This window comes from Pongo pygmaeus, chromosome 21 (genome assembly GCF_028885625.2).
Source record: "Pongo pygmaeus isolate AG05252 chromosome 21, NHGRI_mPonPyg2-v2.0_pri, whole genome shotgun sequence".
In the NCBI taxonomy this organism is placed as follows: domain Eukaryota; kingdom Metazoa; phylum Chordata; class Mammalia; order Primates; family Hominidae; genus Pongo; species Pongo pygmaeus.
Window position 1 is genome coordinate 35,731,684 of NC_072394.2, and position 14,723 is coordinate 35,746,406.

Consider the following 14,723-nt stretch of genomic DNA (forward strand, 5'->3'; position numbering starts at 1 on the left):
AGTGCATGACTGCCTTGTCTTTCTGGCCTCCCTGATGTCAGGACGCTTGGGACAGACAATAGGGTCCCTGTTCTCCAGACCTCAGGCCTGCCCAGTACCTTCAGTTACACGAGGGCCTTGCAGGAAGGGATAGGGTAGGCATCCCAGGAAAATGCATTGCTCATCATGAGAGTGCAAACAGGCATAAGAACAGCTCACAGCCCAGAAGAGCAGCCAGGGACATTGGCCAGGCCAAGAGGGACACAGAGGGGCCAGGCCACAGCCTTGCGCAAGGTGCTTACGCCATTGTCAATGACCACTTACCCAACAGCTGCCGAGTGCCAGGGCTGTGTGGAAGCTCCCCACGCATCCCAGCTCCCAGCCGAACAGTTGCCCAGTGCCAGGGCTATGTGGAAGCTCCCCACGCATCCCAGATCCCAGCCACACTTTGGGTAGGATTTTGTTCCCCACACATCACATTCCATTATTTTTCTAAATCATATTAAATCTGCATTTGAACTCCCATTCACAAAGGAAGCGACAAAGTTCATCTTCATCTTGCCCAGGGTTGGACTCTTCTGGCTCCCTAGGGTCATAAAGGATCTTTTGGGGGCTTCCAGGGAGCCTAGAGGATGGGGTAGCCCCTCTAGTCTGAGTCCCACCTGGTCCCGATGAAGGGATCCCTGTCCCAGTCCACGTGACCCTGTCAGAGGCAAGTAGCTCCTCCACCCCAGCCAAGCGGGGCACAGGGATCCTTCTCCAAAACAGCCCAAGCCGTGTATCCTCCAGGTTCCATCACCCACATCCTCTGGGGCTTCCTGGGGGTCAGCAGATAAATAACCCTGGCTTCCTCACCCTTTGAGGGAGGGAACAACTCTAGGACACCTGCTGTAGACAGGCTCCCAGCTCCCCAGCGAGACTGGGCCCCAGCTGCCCATGCTGGTAACCAGCGTGCTGACATAGTTGTTTTTTTTTTGGGGGGGGGGGTGGTTTTGGGTTTTGTTTTGTTTTGTTTTTTGAGACAAGGTCTTGCTCTGTTGCCCAGGCTGGAGTGCAATGACACAATCTCAGTTTACTGCAGCCTCAAACTCCTAGATTCAAGTTATCTTCCAGCCTCAACATTCCAAGTAGCTTGAATTATAGGTATGCACCACCATGCCCAGCCCAATATGCTCTTTATAGGTTGCCTCACCTCCCCACCTCATTTCCCCACTCCCCTACCAGTGTTCCCTGGGTTCATCTCCCAAATCAACTACCTGCACTCCAGTCCTGTTCTCAGGGTCTGCTTCTGGTGAACCTGAATCAAGACAGCCATTTGCTCCAGGCAGGCACCATTCTAAGGATCTTCCAGACCTTTGCTCACGCCACCTTCCCCAGCGCCTGTGGCACAGGCTCCCCTCACACCTGCACCTGACAAATGAAGAAACCAAGGCTCTGACAACTCTGCACCACTCCCAAGCAGCCCCCAACTATTACCCCACACCGCCTCCTTCTTCTCTCTGCTCCTTTATCACCTACCCACTTGGGTTTCCACCTCCCCCAAAAAAAGAGAGGGGTTGTTCTCCTGTGCCAGCCTCCTGATTTGGGCCTTGAAACACAACCACCCTCCATGAACTGCTGAGGCTCCCCCAGACTGGGAATTCCACGACTCCACTGCCTTGCTGGGCTGCAGGAGGAAAACTCCTCAATTTCCTGCTGTGTTAGCAGCAGCAGCAAAGAGAAAACACCAAGAGATCTCATTAAATCATCGTGCCTTACAGGAATTAGTACTGTGTTTGTCTTACAGATGGGAGATGAAGTAACAAACAGCTGGTGACGTGATGGGGCTGGGGCGGGAACCCAGGCCTCACCCACTTTGCCCTGAGCCTCCCAGCTGAATCAACAGCAGGTTACAGATCCAATTTTCTTTCTTTATTTCTTTCTTTTTTTTTTTTTTTTTTTTTTTTTTGAGACAGGGTCTCACCCTGTCGCCCAGGCTAAAGTACAGTGGTGCAATCTCTGCTCACTGCAAACTCCGCATTCCCGGGCTCAAGCAATTCTCCTGCTTCAGACTGCCGAGTAGCTGGGATTACAAGCATGCGCCATCACGCCCGGCTGATTTTTGTGTTATTAGTAGAGACGGGGTTTCACCAGGCTGGTCTCGAACTCCTGACCTCAAGTGATCCACCTGTCTCGGCCTCCCAAAGTGCTGGGATTACAGGCATGAGCCACCGCGCCCGGCCCCAGTTTTCTTATTCTTCAAAATAACGGTAACAACCAGCAGCCTCTGCTCCCAGCACAGTGTTATCTACTTCCTGTGAGGTGAGCATTCCCCTTTTACAGATCAATAAACTGAGGCTCAGAGAGAGGCAGTAACAGTGTCTTGCCCATCTCCGTGTCCTGCCTAGGGGTTCCTTTTGTGGAAGACACGCCCATGAAACCTCCCATCTCTCAGCAGAGATTAGTCAATGAGGTAAGCATATGGAGGCCATGGGGCTCCGGTCTTTTTCATTTACAGACCAGATTTGGGAAGGAAAGAAGACCTCAGTGCTTCCACTAACATCCTGCACCTTCCTGGTGACTCAGGTGAGCAATTAACCCAAGAGCCTTTCTCTGCCCTTGGCAGGAGGAAGACAGCCCTTCACAATAATATTGAGACCCAGTTTGCAGAAATGAAGGGGACTTGTCAACTCTTAAAGCATCTTCTAACCCAAAAAATCTGAGATTCTAAAATAAGAATATCCAATCTAATCTATGCTGCCAAATCATATTAGGTTAATGCAGCAACCTAATACTGACACTAGCCCTTTGCTTTTGACATTAGCCAAAATGAGAACTTCAGAGCTGCCATTGCCCTTGTGCTTCCTGCACAGCTGCTGTTTTCTAGACCCCACCCTTCAGGCCAGGCGCGGTGGCTCATGCCTGTAATCCCAGCACTTTGGGAGGCTGAGGCAGGCAGATCATGAGGTCAAGAGATCAAGACCAGCCTGGCCAACATGGTGAAACCCCATCTCTATTAAAAATACAAAAATTAGCCAGACGTGGTGGCATGCACCTGCAGTCCCAGCTGCTCAGGAGGCTGAGGCAGGAGAATCGCTTGAACCCGGGAGGCGGAGGTTGCAGTGAGCCGAGATCATGCCACTGCGCTCTAGCTTGGGCGACAGAGCGAGACTCCATCTCAAAGAAAAAAAAAAAAAAAGAACTTGCCCTTCCACTGTCAGCTTCTCTGTCCTAGGTCTCCAGCCAAAGAACACAGTTTAACACCTGCTCTGTCCATGCCTCTGAGTTGTGAAAGGGAAAGACATTAACCCCAGGGGGAAGCCCTATGAAAAATCTAAAAGCCACCTAGAGATGAGTCACACCTGCCATTGGGGTGACCATACTAGACAGCAGTTAATGAAGCCGTCAATGCTGACACAGCCAGCTGTGCACACTCACAGTGGGGATGCCAGGATTCCCACATCAAAGGACCCTGGCCCAGCAGTTTGGTTGGGAGCTAGGTCTCCTAGTCTTGGAGCTGCGTGGCATAGTGACACCAAATTTCTCTTTCACTGAGTGGTCAGACCCCTCTCTGGGCCCTGATTTCAAATCCCAGCTTTATCATGGACATGCTGTGTGACCCAGAGCAAGGTACTTAATGTCTCTGAGTCTCAGTTTTCTCACCTATAAAATGGAAGTTAAAAGAAATAACTTTTTGAACACTTCCTATATGCTAGGCCCTGTACTAAGTTGCCTCAACGAACCTTCACCATACCCAAAAGACATAAATGGATCTATCATTCCCATGTTACAGACATGAAAAGTGAGGCTCAGAAGAGAAAGCCACTTGCCCACAGTCACACAGCTCCTGATTGAAGGTGGCGGTTTGAACCCAGGCCTGTCTGGCTGCAGAGACCATGCCATTGGTGACCACGTCATAGTAAAAACTGATGGCATGGACAACCTAGACAGAAAGGGCATAGGTCCTGAGACTCGGCAGAGCTTGAAAGTAATTTTAAAATTCAAAAAATTTTTAAAAGACTATAGAGAATGGCTACCAGAAGGTGGACCCCAGAGCCTCCCTGCCTGGCCCTTGCCACCCACCTACTCTCTTCCCTTTGCCTCACCCCCACACAATCACTCCCGTGGGTTCTATGACTGCCACATCCTGTACTAGGAGCCCCCTCAGGGCCCCTCCCGAGAGCTGGGGACCCTGCCAGGGCTCCACAGCTCCAATGATGTTCCAAAGGGAAATTACCCACCCTCAAAGCCACAGGGCCCCACCCGCCTCCTCCCTAAAGCCTGTTGGTCCAGGGCTCAGGGCCTGCCCCTCAAGCCTCAGTTTTGGCCAGAAGCCCCTTGCCACCCAGTGCCAAAAGGACCTCTCCCTCCACTGAAGAGCTCCTCTGAGCCGCAAGCCCGGCCAAGGGGCTGGACTTCCTGCCTGGTTACCCACCCGCCTGGGCTTCCGAGCTCAGGTTAAAAAAGTTGTCTTTCTGGGAAGCTGGAGACAGAGGCCAAGGAGAGATTCCAGATAACCACATTCTTGGAGATGTACGGCCAAGGAGGTCAACGGGGCATTTCTCAAATATTTCCTGAGCACCTATAAAAATGTTGTGAAGTGGCACATAGATTTTTTAGCACCAGGAGAGCCTGGGCCGGAATGCCGGCTCTGCCACTCACTACCTGTGTCACCTTGGGTAAGTTATTTCTCCATTCTGAGCCTCAGTTTCATCATCTGTATCTTGGGCCTGATATCAATGATCTGAGACCATTGGGGCGAGGACTCAATGATGCGATGAAGCTTGTGCAGCTCTCAGCATGGTGCCTGGCACATAGTATGGACTCCAGAAGTCAGGGCTGGTATGGCTGGCTCAACCCAGGATGTGGAGAGGGTGGAAAGATGAGTGTGCTGTGCTGAGGGCAATGGGGGAAAGAGATCTGACTTGAGTGAACTGATAGAGAAAAGTGTCTGACACGGAGACTGACTAAGTGCTGGTTGGATGAATAGTGGATGCATTTGACGTCAGCTTGGAAGAGCAAATGCCACAAGCACAAATTTCACAGCCCAATACAAAGCAGTTTGTATATGCAAACAAACACAAAACCATTCTCTTTCTGTTATCCGATTTGGTCACTGTTTTGAACTCCTGTGCCACCAAGTAGCAAAAAACTGGATACTCAAGGCAATGCCAGGACATTCTAAGGTACTCCAGCGTAGGCTTAGCCACTTCAGGGGTCTCCTCGCCTTGCTCAAGGGCAGCGTCTACCCTCTGGGTGGCTTCTTCATGGGCATGGCATGGAGGGCAATGGTAGTTCCTCTGCGGGCCCTGTTTACACTGACATCTGCCCTAGAGATGTCTGCATTTTGGCTGGTCCCTGCCTTGCAGTTCCAGAAGCTTTGTTTCCTAGTGGAATGCTCCTGCACACCCAGACAGCCCCTGCCTGCAGATTCTGGAGTCCCAGCTATGCCCTTTCAGACACGTGGCAGGGCTGAGGTTCTGCTGGTACGAACTGGTACAAATGCAGTGTTTGGAATATTTCCCTGCTAGCTGGTAAAGATCTGTAGCTTTAAGCCCCCCAGGTGCCTACCCCTACCACTTCTCTGACACCTCCCCCAGAACCCCTATCCCATAGCATCCTCAAGATCCAGAAGCCTCCAGTGTTAAAAGAGAGTGCTAGGCTATGAGGAATGACTCACACTTGTAATCGCGGCACTTTGGGAGGCCAACGAAGGAGGATCGCTTGAGTCCAAGGATTCGAGACCAAACTGGGCAACACAGTGAAATCTCGCCTCTACTAAAAATACAAAAATTAGCTGTGCATAGTGGCACGCTCCTGTAGTCTCAGCTACTTGGAGGCTGAGGCAGGAGGATTCCTTGAGTCTGGGAAGTCGAGGCTGCAGTGAGCCAAGACTGTGCCACTACACTCCAGCCTGGGTGACAAGGCAAGACCCTGTCTCAAAAAAAAGGGGGAAGTGATACATCCTTTAACCTCTCACAATGTCATCCAGCCATATGAACAGCTGTTGGGCACTCACTGCTTGCTAAGTGCTTTGCACATATTATGGAACATATTCCTCACAACGACCTAGAATTGTCCCCATTTTACAGATGAGAAAACTGAGGCATGGTGAGGTGCTGTGACTTGCTCAGGTCCCACCCTCAGGAAGTGGCAGGGCCCAGCTTTGAAGCCAGCCCACACTCGAGAAGGGCACTCCAGGCTGAGGGATCCACAAGCACCAATGTACAGTGGCAGGAAGTGCAGGCTGTGTTCGAGGACTAGCAGATCTGGAGCTGGGGGCAGAGGCAAGGGAAGGAAAGCTGGAGAGATGGTCCTAGGAGAGGCAGAGCTGGGAGATACACAGTGACAGGGCCCCGGTGAGGACGTCAAGGTTCCCACCTCTGTGTCTGCAGGTCCTGGCCAAGAGGATGCTGCTGCTCTAGATGTCACTGCTTGCTGGACGCTGCTGCCCCAGGCCCAGGGGAAGGCCCAGCACCTACTCTGCCTGCGGAGCCACTAGAATCAGCGGGAAACAGGTAAATGTTAAGGGGTGAGCATCAGAGGCAGGAACTCAGGAAAGGCCAGGGGTGGGAGACAGCACCACCTCCCTGCTCAACGCTTCTCTACAGGCCTCCCCCTTGCCACAGAATGCACCTTCCCTCACCCAGAGCTGATCCTGTCTCTGCCCTGCTCTAACACTTGCCATGGCTCCTCAGTGCCCTCAGGAGAACCTCTGACCCCCTTATCCTGGCATTCAAGGCCCTGCGTCTCCAGCCTCTTCCACTGCCTCCTTCCCTGACCGCCCCCACAGACTTCACAGGTCCCTCCTGTGCTAGGCTGTTCCTCTGGCCTGAAATGTCTTTCCCTCCTGCTCAACCTGGTGCATCTGGGCCCATGCTTGAAGGCAAAGTTCTAACCACCTCCTCTGGGAATGCCTCTCTGTTTCCCCAGGCAAAAGGGATCTCTCCTTCCTCTGAGTTCCCACAGCAGCCCTTTGGTGAAGCCTCCTCTGCGGCCTTATCCAAGTGTGCTGCACCTGCTGTCCCATCTGTCTGTAGGGCTGGTTGCCTCTGTCCCTAACTCCTGACTGAGCTGTTTGTCATCCATCCAGCCCCATCCCCGCTCACCACGCTGTAGCCTCACTTACCTTTCTGTTTCCTACCATGCCAGGCTCACCAGCACCTCAGGGCCTTTGCACGTTCTGTTCCCTCTGCCGCCATGGCTCTCCCCGAGATCAGCCTGCATGATGGATTCCTCCACCTCACTCAGGCCTCAGCTCAGAGGCCTCCTCCTCAGAGAGGCCCTTCCTTTTCACCCCATCAGAAACAGATCTTCACCCCAGTCATGCTCCGACTCCACTGTAGTTTTTCTTTTTGCAGCACAGATCACTCTGGAATATTGCCTTGCTTGCTGATCTGAGTGCTCAGCTTTTGTCTCTCTCCCTACCAGGAAGTAAACTCTATGAGGGCAGAAGCCACACTGCTTCTGTCCCCTGAGCCCAGGAGAGAGTAAGAGCTCAGTAAGTGCTGGCTGCCAAATGACTGAGTGAATTTGGTGAAAGGCTGAATGAACGGTACAGCCCCACACTGAAGCGGGGCTTGCATCCTCAGACAGTTTAGACCTGTTCTCAGAGCACTGCATCCTGGACTGCACGCTCAGCCTGCCTATGACAGGGGCCAGGAGCAAAGGTGTTGCTGTCCTGGAACACCTGCCCTTTGTATGCAAACGCCTCTCCAAGAAGAGCAGTGGGCTGGACCTGTCACAGGTCAGTCGGGGACCTGCTTTCAGGGAAGAGCCTCCCCCTGCTGTGGGAGCTACTCCAGGCAGGTGGATAAGTGGAGGGCTAGGACTGCCTCTGGCCTTTCCTGGTACCCTGAGCGACTGTGTTCTCAGCACGGTGTCTTTGGAGGTTCTCTATAGCCTGGAAAGTGCTAAGCAAGCCTACTTTTCTTGACCCTAAGTCTCTCCAAGCTGCTTGAAATCTTCCTAGGAAGAAAGTAGGGTCTCATTCTGAGACCTCAGCCCGGCAGCCCTCCTGCTCTCTACATTCAGCCTACAACTGGGTTTTTTGCAAACCTACATAGGTTTTTGAAAAATATTTTTAATGAATTGCCAACATATAAAAATGAAGGTTTTAATCAAAATCTGGGTTTCCCAATTGTATTAGATAGTGAGGACTGCCATAACAAACTACTATTAATACAAACTGAGCAGCCTGGACAACAGAAACATATTGTCACCAGGCACAGCGGCTGACATCAGTAATCCCAGCACTTTGGGAGGCCAAGATGGGCAGATCATTTGAGCCTAGGAGTTCAAAACCAGCCTGGGCAACATGACGAAACCCCAACTCCACAAAAAATACAAAAATTAGCCAGGCATGGTGACGCGTGCCTGTAGTCCCAGCTACCCTGGAATCTGAGGTGTGAGGATCACCTGAGCCCAGGAGTTCAAGGCTGCAGCAATCCATGATTGTGACACTGCGACTCCAGCCTGGGCAACAGAGTAAGACTCTGTCTCAAAACAAAACCTCCAGGTAAGGTAAGGGGGCTCGCTCCTGTAATCCCAGCACTTTGGGAGGCCAAGGTGGGTGGATCACTTGAGATCAGGAGTTCGAGAACAGCCTGGTCAACATGGTAAAGCCCCATCTCTAATAAAAATACAAAAATTAGCCAGGCGTGATGGCACCCACCTGTAATTCCAGCTGACTGGGAGGCTGAGGCAGAAGAATCACCTGAACCTGGAAGGCAGAGGTTGCAGTAAGCCAAGATCACACCACTGCACTCCAATCTGGGCAACAGAGCAAGACTCCATCTCAAAAACAAACAAACAAACAAACAAAACCCACCAGAGCTGGCACAGTGACACACACTTGTAGTCCCAGGTTCTCAGGAGGCTGGGGAGGAGGATCGCTTGAGCCCAGGAGTTTGAGGCTGTAATGTGATTGCACCTGTGAACAGCCAATGCATTCCAGCCTGGACAACATAGCGAGACACCATCTCAAAAAAAATCCGTGCTAAAGGCAGATATACAGCAGGGAGCCTGACCCAGCCAAGTTTTCCTCCGGCATTTGAATTTGTTGCTGCCTCTTCCCGTGGGCACCAGATGAGTCACCAGCTTGTACCTAATGTTCAAAAAATACCTAAAACTCGGCTCCTCTCAGCTCAGGGAGGTGCTGGTAGCTGATGGTGCAGAAGGGAGAGAGCAGATGGGTCCTGAGCAGATGGCAGAGGGCTCACCTGCCACCTTGCCTTCCCTGACTCTTGCTGACCTGCTTCTCTTTTGCAGATGCTTACGCTCCTCTACTGTTCCCTCCCCCATTTTATAGAGGCTGACACTGAGGCCCAGAGAAGGGAAAGGACTTGCCTGGGTCGTCAAGCCTTGGAGACTGGAACTAGAGCTCAGCATTCTACAGCCGGGCTGAGGGCAAGGGAAGGGGTTGTCCCAAAGCTGCTCCCACCCCTCCTGGGGTCTGCCCCTATTCCAGCAGATCCAGATACCCACACCCCACAGAGTCACAGAGGCCTGGCCAGGCCACACCAACATCCTCCATGCCTCTCACAGGTTGGTCATAGAAGACGCCAAAAGACCTGAGATCACCCTGCAAATCCTAAGCGATAGCCTGCTGCAGGTCACGTTGCTCTGCAAGCTGTACCTCTCACTCCAGGAGTAAAGTACACATGGGCACTTCTGCATCACCCACATGGGTGCCAGGCAGACCAACCCCTCACTGCCATGAATCAAGAGGTACCCATGCAGGGCTAGCAAAAGTCACGTGCCTCATGTCACCACATGATCCTTTCCACTTGGGCATGTTTCAAAGCCATTTTTACTGATAAGGAAACTGAAGCACAGAGTGGGAGAGGAACCTGCCCAGGAACACACAGTAAGTCAGTGGTGCAGGTTGGATAAAACCCTCTGACTTTCGTGCCAGGGGACGTGAGCCCATCTGAGCAAATGGGCAGGACAGTGTATTAACAGGATGACCCGAGGAGGGTATGGTTCAAGCACGCCTTGGAGTCTGGCACTCCTGGGCTGGGCAACTTGGGCAAGGGGCGTCCATTCTCTGGGCTTCAGCTTCCTCATCTATAAAATGGGTATAACTGGCCAGGCACGATGGCTCAGGCCTGTAATACCAGCACTTTGGGAAGCCGAGGTGGGCAGATCACTTGAGGTGAGGAGTTTGAGACTAGCCTGGCCAACATGGTGAAACCTTGTCTCTACTAAAAACACAAAAATTAGCCGGGCATGGTGGTGGGCGCCTGTAATCCCAGCTACTTGAGAGGCTGAGGAAGGAGAATCCCTTGAACCTGGGAGATGGAGGTTGCAGTGAGCTGAGATTGAGCCACTGCACTCCAGCCTGGGCGACAGAGCAAGACTCCGTCTCAAAAAAAAAAAAGATATAATTCTGGTTTCCTGCTTCCTGCTGCACTAGGCTGTTGTGAGAGTTCACCTGCAAAATTCTGAACTGCAGCAGATTGGACAGACCAGAGGTTGCAAACACAACAGCCAACAGAGGCAGTGATACAAACCAATGTTTGCAAGTAAAACAGAAATATTCCTAAATGCCCTTTAGGAATGTGTCCACTCTTGTTTTTCTTGTAAAATATGGCTTTCTTCATCTAGCTTCCACCTTTCTTTCTTATTTTTTATTTTTTTCAGAGAGAGTCTTGCTCTGTTGCCCAGGCTGGAGTGCAGTGGCGCAATCTGGGCTCGCCGCAACCTCTGCCTCCCGGATTCAAGCAATTCTCATGCCTCAGGCTCCCGAGTAGCTGGGATCACAGGCACGCACCACCACACCTGGCTAATTTTTTTATTTTTAGTAAAGACAGGGTTTTACTGTGTTGGCCAGGCTGGTTTCAAACTCCTGGCCTCAAGTGATCCACCCGCCTCAGCCTTCCAAAGTGCCGGGATTACAGGGGTGAGCCACTGCACCTGGCCGAGCTTCCCCCTTTTAATAGAGACGTGAGTACAAAGATATTTCTTTGATAGACACATGGACACAGAGAAATATTTCTCCGCTATATGGTAAATATATCATTCCCCTTGTAAGGATAGTGCAGTAAAAATGGAACCTGACCACTGGCCTGGTGGGGACCACAGCAAACTAGAGAGCATGTGGCCCATCTCAACGTCACCCTCAGCCCCAGATGTTTGCCACTCTGTGAGACCAGGGGATCCAGTGTTGTCAGATCTTACGGGTTTTCCATATTTTTAATGAATCCTCCTAGTTTTTAATTTGAGCCCTTCAGGCAACAGCAGGCTATCGGCTTGTGACCTCTGGCCTCAACTTTGGGCTCTGCACTTTCATCTGCCCAAATACACTGTCCCTACAGGATCCTGCAGCTGAAAGTCATCAAGAGCATTCACATTGGAGTACGGCTGGAACAGACAGAGAATAACACCAAGGTGGCTTTCGAGGAGTGAGGAGTGCCACAGCCCACCTGGACACTTGAGCATTGAGGCTCTGCAGCAGTGAGTACGTGCCTGCTCCAGAGCTTCCACTGGGCAGGGCTGGATGCCAGCCCTTTCTTTCTTTCTTTTTTTTTTTTTTTTTGAGACTGAGTCTTGCTCTGTTGCCCAGGCTGGAGTGCAGTGGCACAATCTTGGCACACTGGAACCTCCGCCTCCCAGGCTCAAGCAATTCTCCTGCCTCAGCCTCCCAAGTAGCTGGGATTAAAGGCACCCACCACACCTGGCTAATTTTTGTATTTTTAGTACAGACGGGGTTTCACCATATTGGCCAAGCTGCTCTCTAACCCCTGACCTCGAGTGATCTGCCCGCCTCGGCCTCCCAAAGTGCCAGGATTACAGGCGTGAGCTACCTTGCCTGGCCAGATGCCAGCCCTTTCTGCACTGATCCTTCCCTGAAACTCCGGGCTGGGACTGCCTCTCCCCAGCTAGTTGTCTGGAGTGGCCGGAGCACTGGGAACAGGGTCATCTCCAAGGCCACAGATGGCACCCATCAGCATCTCCTTCCTCCATGTCAAATGTCATTGCTAAGAGCTGAGGTTCAAGCCTCAGCTTGGACGCTTCCTAACAATGGGGCCTGGCCAAGTTATTTGACCTCTAGGAGCCTCAGTTTCCTCACCAGTAAAATGTAATGGCTCATAGTACCCAGCCAGCATGGCTGGTTGTGGAGAAAAAAAAATGAGCTAACTCATATGACTCACTTAGCACAGAGCCTACCACATAAGATGATCACAATCTATCATTCTTATGTTTACCCAACACGAAACCTCCAAGAATCCTTCTATGACCACTGTCAGGTGTGACCTCTCCCTGCTCAGAAATTCCAGAGACCTTTATCAGAAAGAGAAATAAAGAGACAGAGGCAGGTGGGGCGCCATGGCTTACACTTGTAATCCCAGCACTTTGGGAGGCGGAGGAAGGTGGATTACCTGAGGTCAGGAGTTCAAGACCAGCCTGGCCAACATGGTGAAACCCTGTCTCTACTAAAAATACAAAAATTAGCCAGGCATGGTGGCAGGCACCTGTAATCCCAGCTACTTGGGAGGCTGAGCAGGAGAATCACTTCAACTCAGAGGCAGAGGTTGCAGTTAGCTGAGATCACACCACTGCACTCCAGCCTGGGTGACAGAGCAAGACTCTATCTCAAAAAAAAAAAAAAAGAGACAGAGACAGAGAGAGAAGTAGGAAGAAATAAAGAGAAGCAGGAGAAAATCAGGGAGAGAGAAAGCAAGAAGGCAAGCAGAAACAGAAAGAGGGGAAGAGAAGAAAGAAGGGGCGGGAGGAGGAAGGCAGGGAAGGAGCAGCCACTGGAGCCCCCATGCCACACAGGCCTAGAGGGGGCTTCCTCAGCCCTGCCCTGACTCGCCCTCCTGGCCGCAGTCTGCCAGCCATGGTGTGTCAGACCCCACCAGCCACCCTCTCCGCTTCCTCTAGGATGGACACCCTCCTGGTGAACAAAGCCCAGCTCCTGTCCACTGCTCCTTCCCCATCCTGATGGAATGACAGGAGGTGGATTGGGAGGACAGGAGGCTTTGACTGGACAGGAAGGAGGCACTGTAAACAAAGGCGCAGAGAAAGAAATGGGCCAAATGAGGGAGAAGCAGGGAAACCGGGCTCCTGGGTCCGAAGCCCAGCTCTACCTCTTCCCGTGTGCAGGATCTTGAATAATTCACTCCTCCTCTCTGGGCTTTAGTCTCCTCATCTGTCAAATGATGAAAATGACAGTTCCCATCTTATGGCAGTGTCGTGAGGTTCAAATGAGATTGTGCATGTTGATGTGCAGGGCTGTGTCTAGCACATAGGGAGCCTGCAAATATGTTTGCTGTAACCAGTTGCCCAGGGAGGCCCTTCCCGCTGAATTTCTTCTTCCTTCATTTCTATGAAGCTTGTGGCCCCCTGCAGCCCGAGCCAGAGAGCCTCAAGGCCTGAGCACCTGGCCCCCCAGCACTTCCCAACATTAGCCCAGGGAAGCGTGGCAGACCTGGTCTTTTGGCTGGAAGTCTACAATGACATCTGTTCTGCCTCCACACCAGCAAGGAGTTCCACGTGGACCCCCAGGACTCCACAGTGAGTGCTAGAAGAAGGGGAAAGGGGGTGGGGAGAACTATTACTGCTCCATTTTTCACGTTAGGAAACCAAGGCCCAGATGGGGAATATGACTGGTCCAAGGTTACGCAGCAGGTAGGATCAGGGCTAGAGCCAGATCTCCTGCCTCCCTGCTGGGCTGTCCATCACACACAGGAATGGCAGCTCTGAGACAGTCAGAAGTGAGCCTGTCATTCCACATCTACAGAAATTTTTACACCAGTGGGCAAGGGCATTCTTTGTATTTTACTAGTTACGTGGTGAAAAATAAATTTAACTTAGCTAGGCGTGGTGGTACACACCTATAGTCCCAGCTACTGGGGAGGCTGAAGCAACAGAATTGCTTGAACCTGGGAGGCAGAGGCTGCAGTGAGCCAAGATCATACCACTGCACTCCAGCCTGGGCGACAGAGTGAGACCCTGTCAGCTTTGTTGTACGTATAGAAATTTTCATGATAAAATGTCAGGAGAAAAATCACTGAAACAATACAAAGTTAACCTGTCCAGATAAATCACGGTGAGAAACCTCCTCTTACACTGGGACAGACCAGTGGCAGGTGGTACATCCAGTAGTTACAGCTCATTGAGCCCCACTGAGCTCCCTCCCCACCCAGCCAGCTCAGAGCCCGTCTGCAGGATTTTAAAGACCATCACACACTTTGCCCCTTTTCCAGGCTGCAGACCTCATTCAGCTATTGTCACGGATTGAGCTGGAGCCCAGGCCCAGGGTGGGTGTGTTGCCAGCTCCTCCTCCAGAACCCCAGCCAGGGTCTCAGGGGAGATTCTGGGACAGGACTGGGCCAGGTCAGGCCACATGGGCGTGTTCCCTTTGGCCAGGGTTTCCTGCGGTGGACTCCGAAAATCACTGCACCTGCTACACAGGTGTTGTGAGGATTTAATGAGATGATGTAAGTAAGGCACTTAGCTCAGGGCTCAGCTCAGGTGACCATGGCCCTGTGCCTGCCATTACTATTTACTCCTGAATAAGACCCAAGCCTGCTGGGGGGATACCTAGATAATGGTGGGCAGCGACTCTGCACAAGCCCCTCCCACTACATCAGTGCAACCTTCCAGTAACCCTGCACTGTCACCCCCTTTTACAAGTGAGCAAACTGAGGCTCAGCAAGGTGAGCTCACTCGCCCAAGCTCACATCGCTCAGTAAATGGCAGAACCAGGATTGGAACCCTGTCCCTGACTCCAAGATCCATGCTCAATGTCCTTTCTC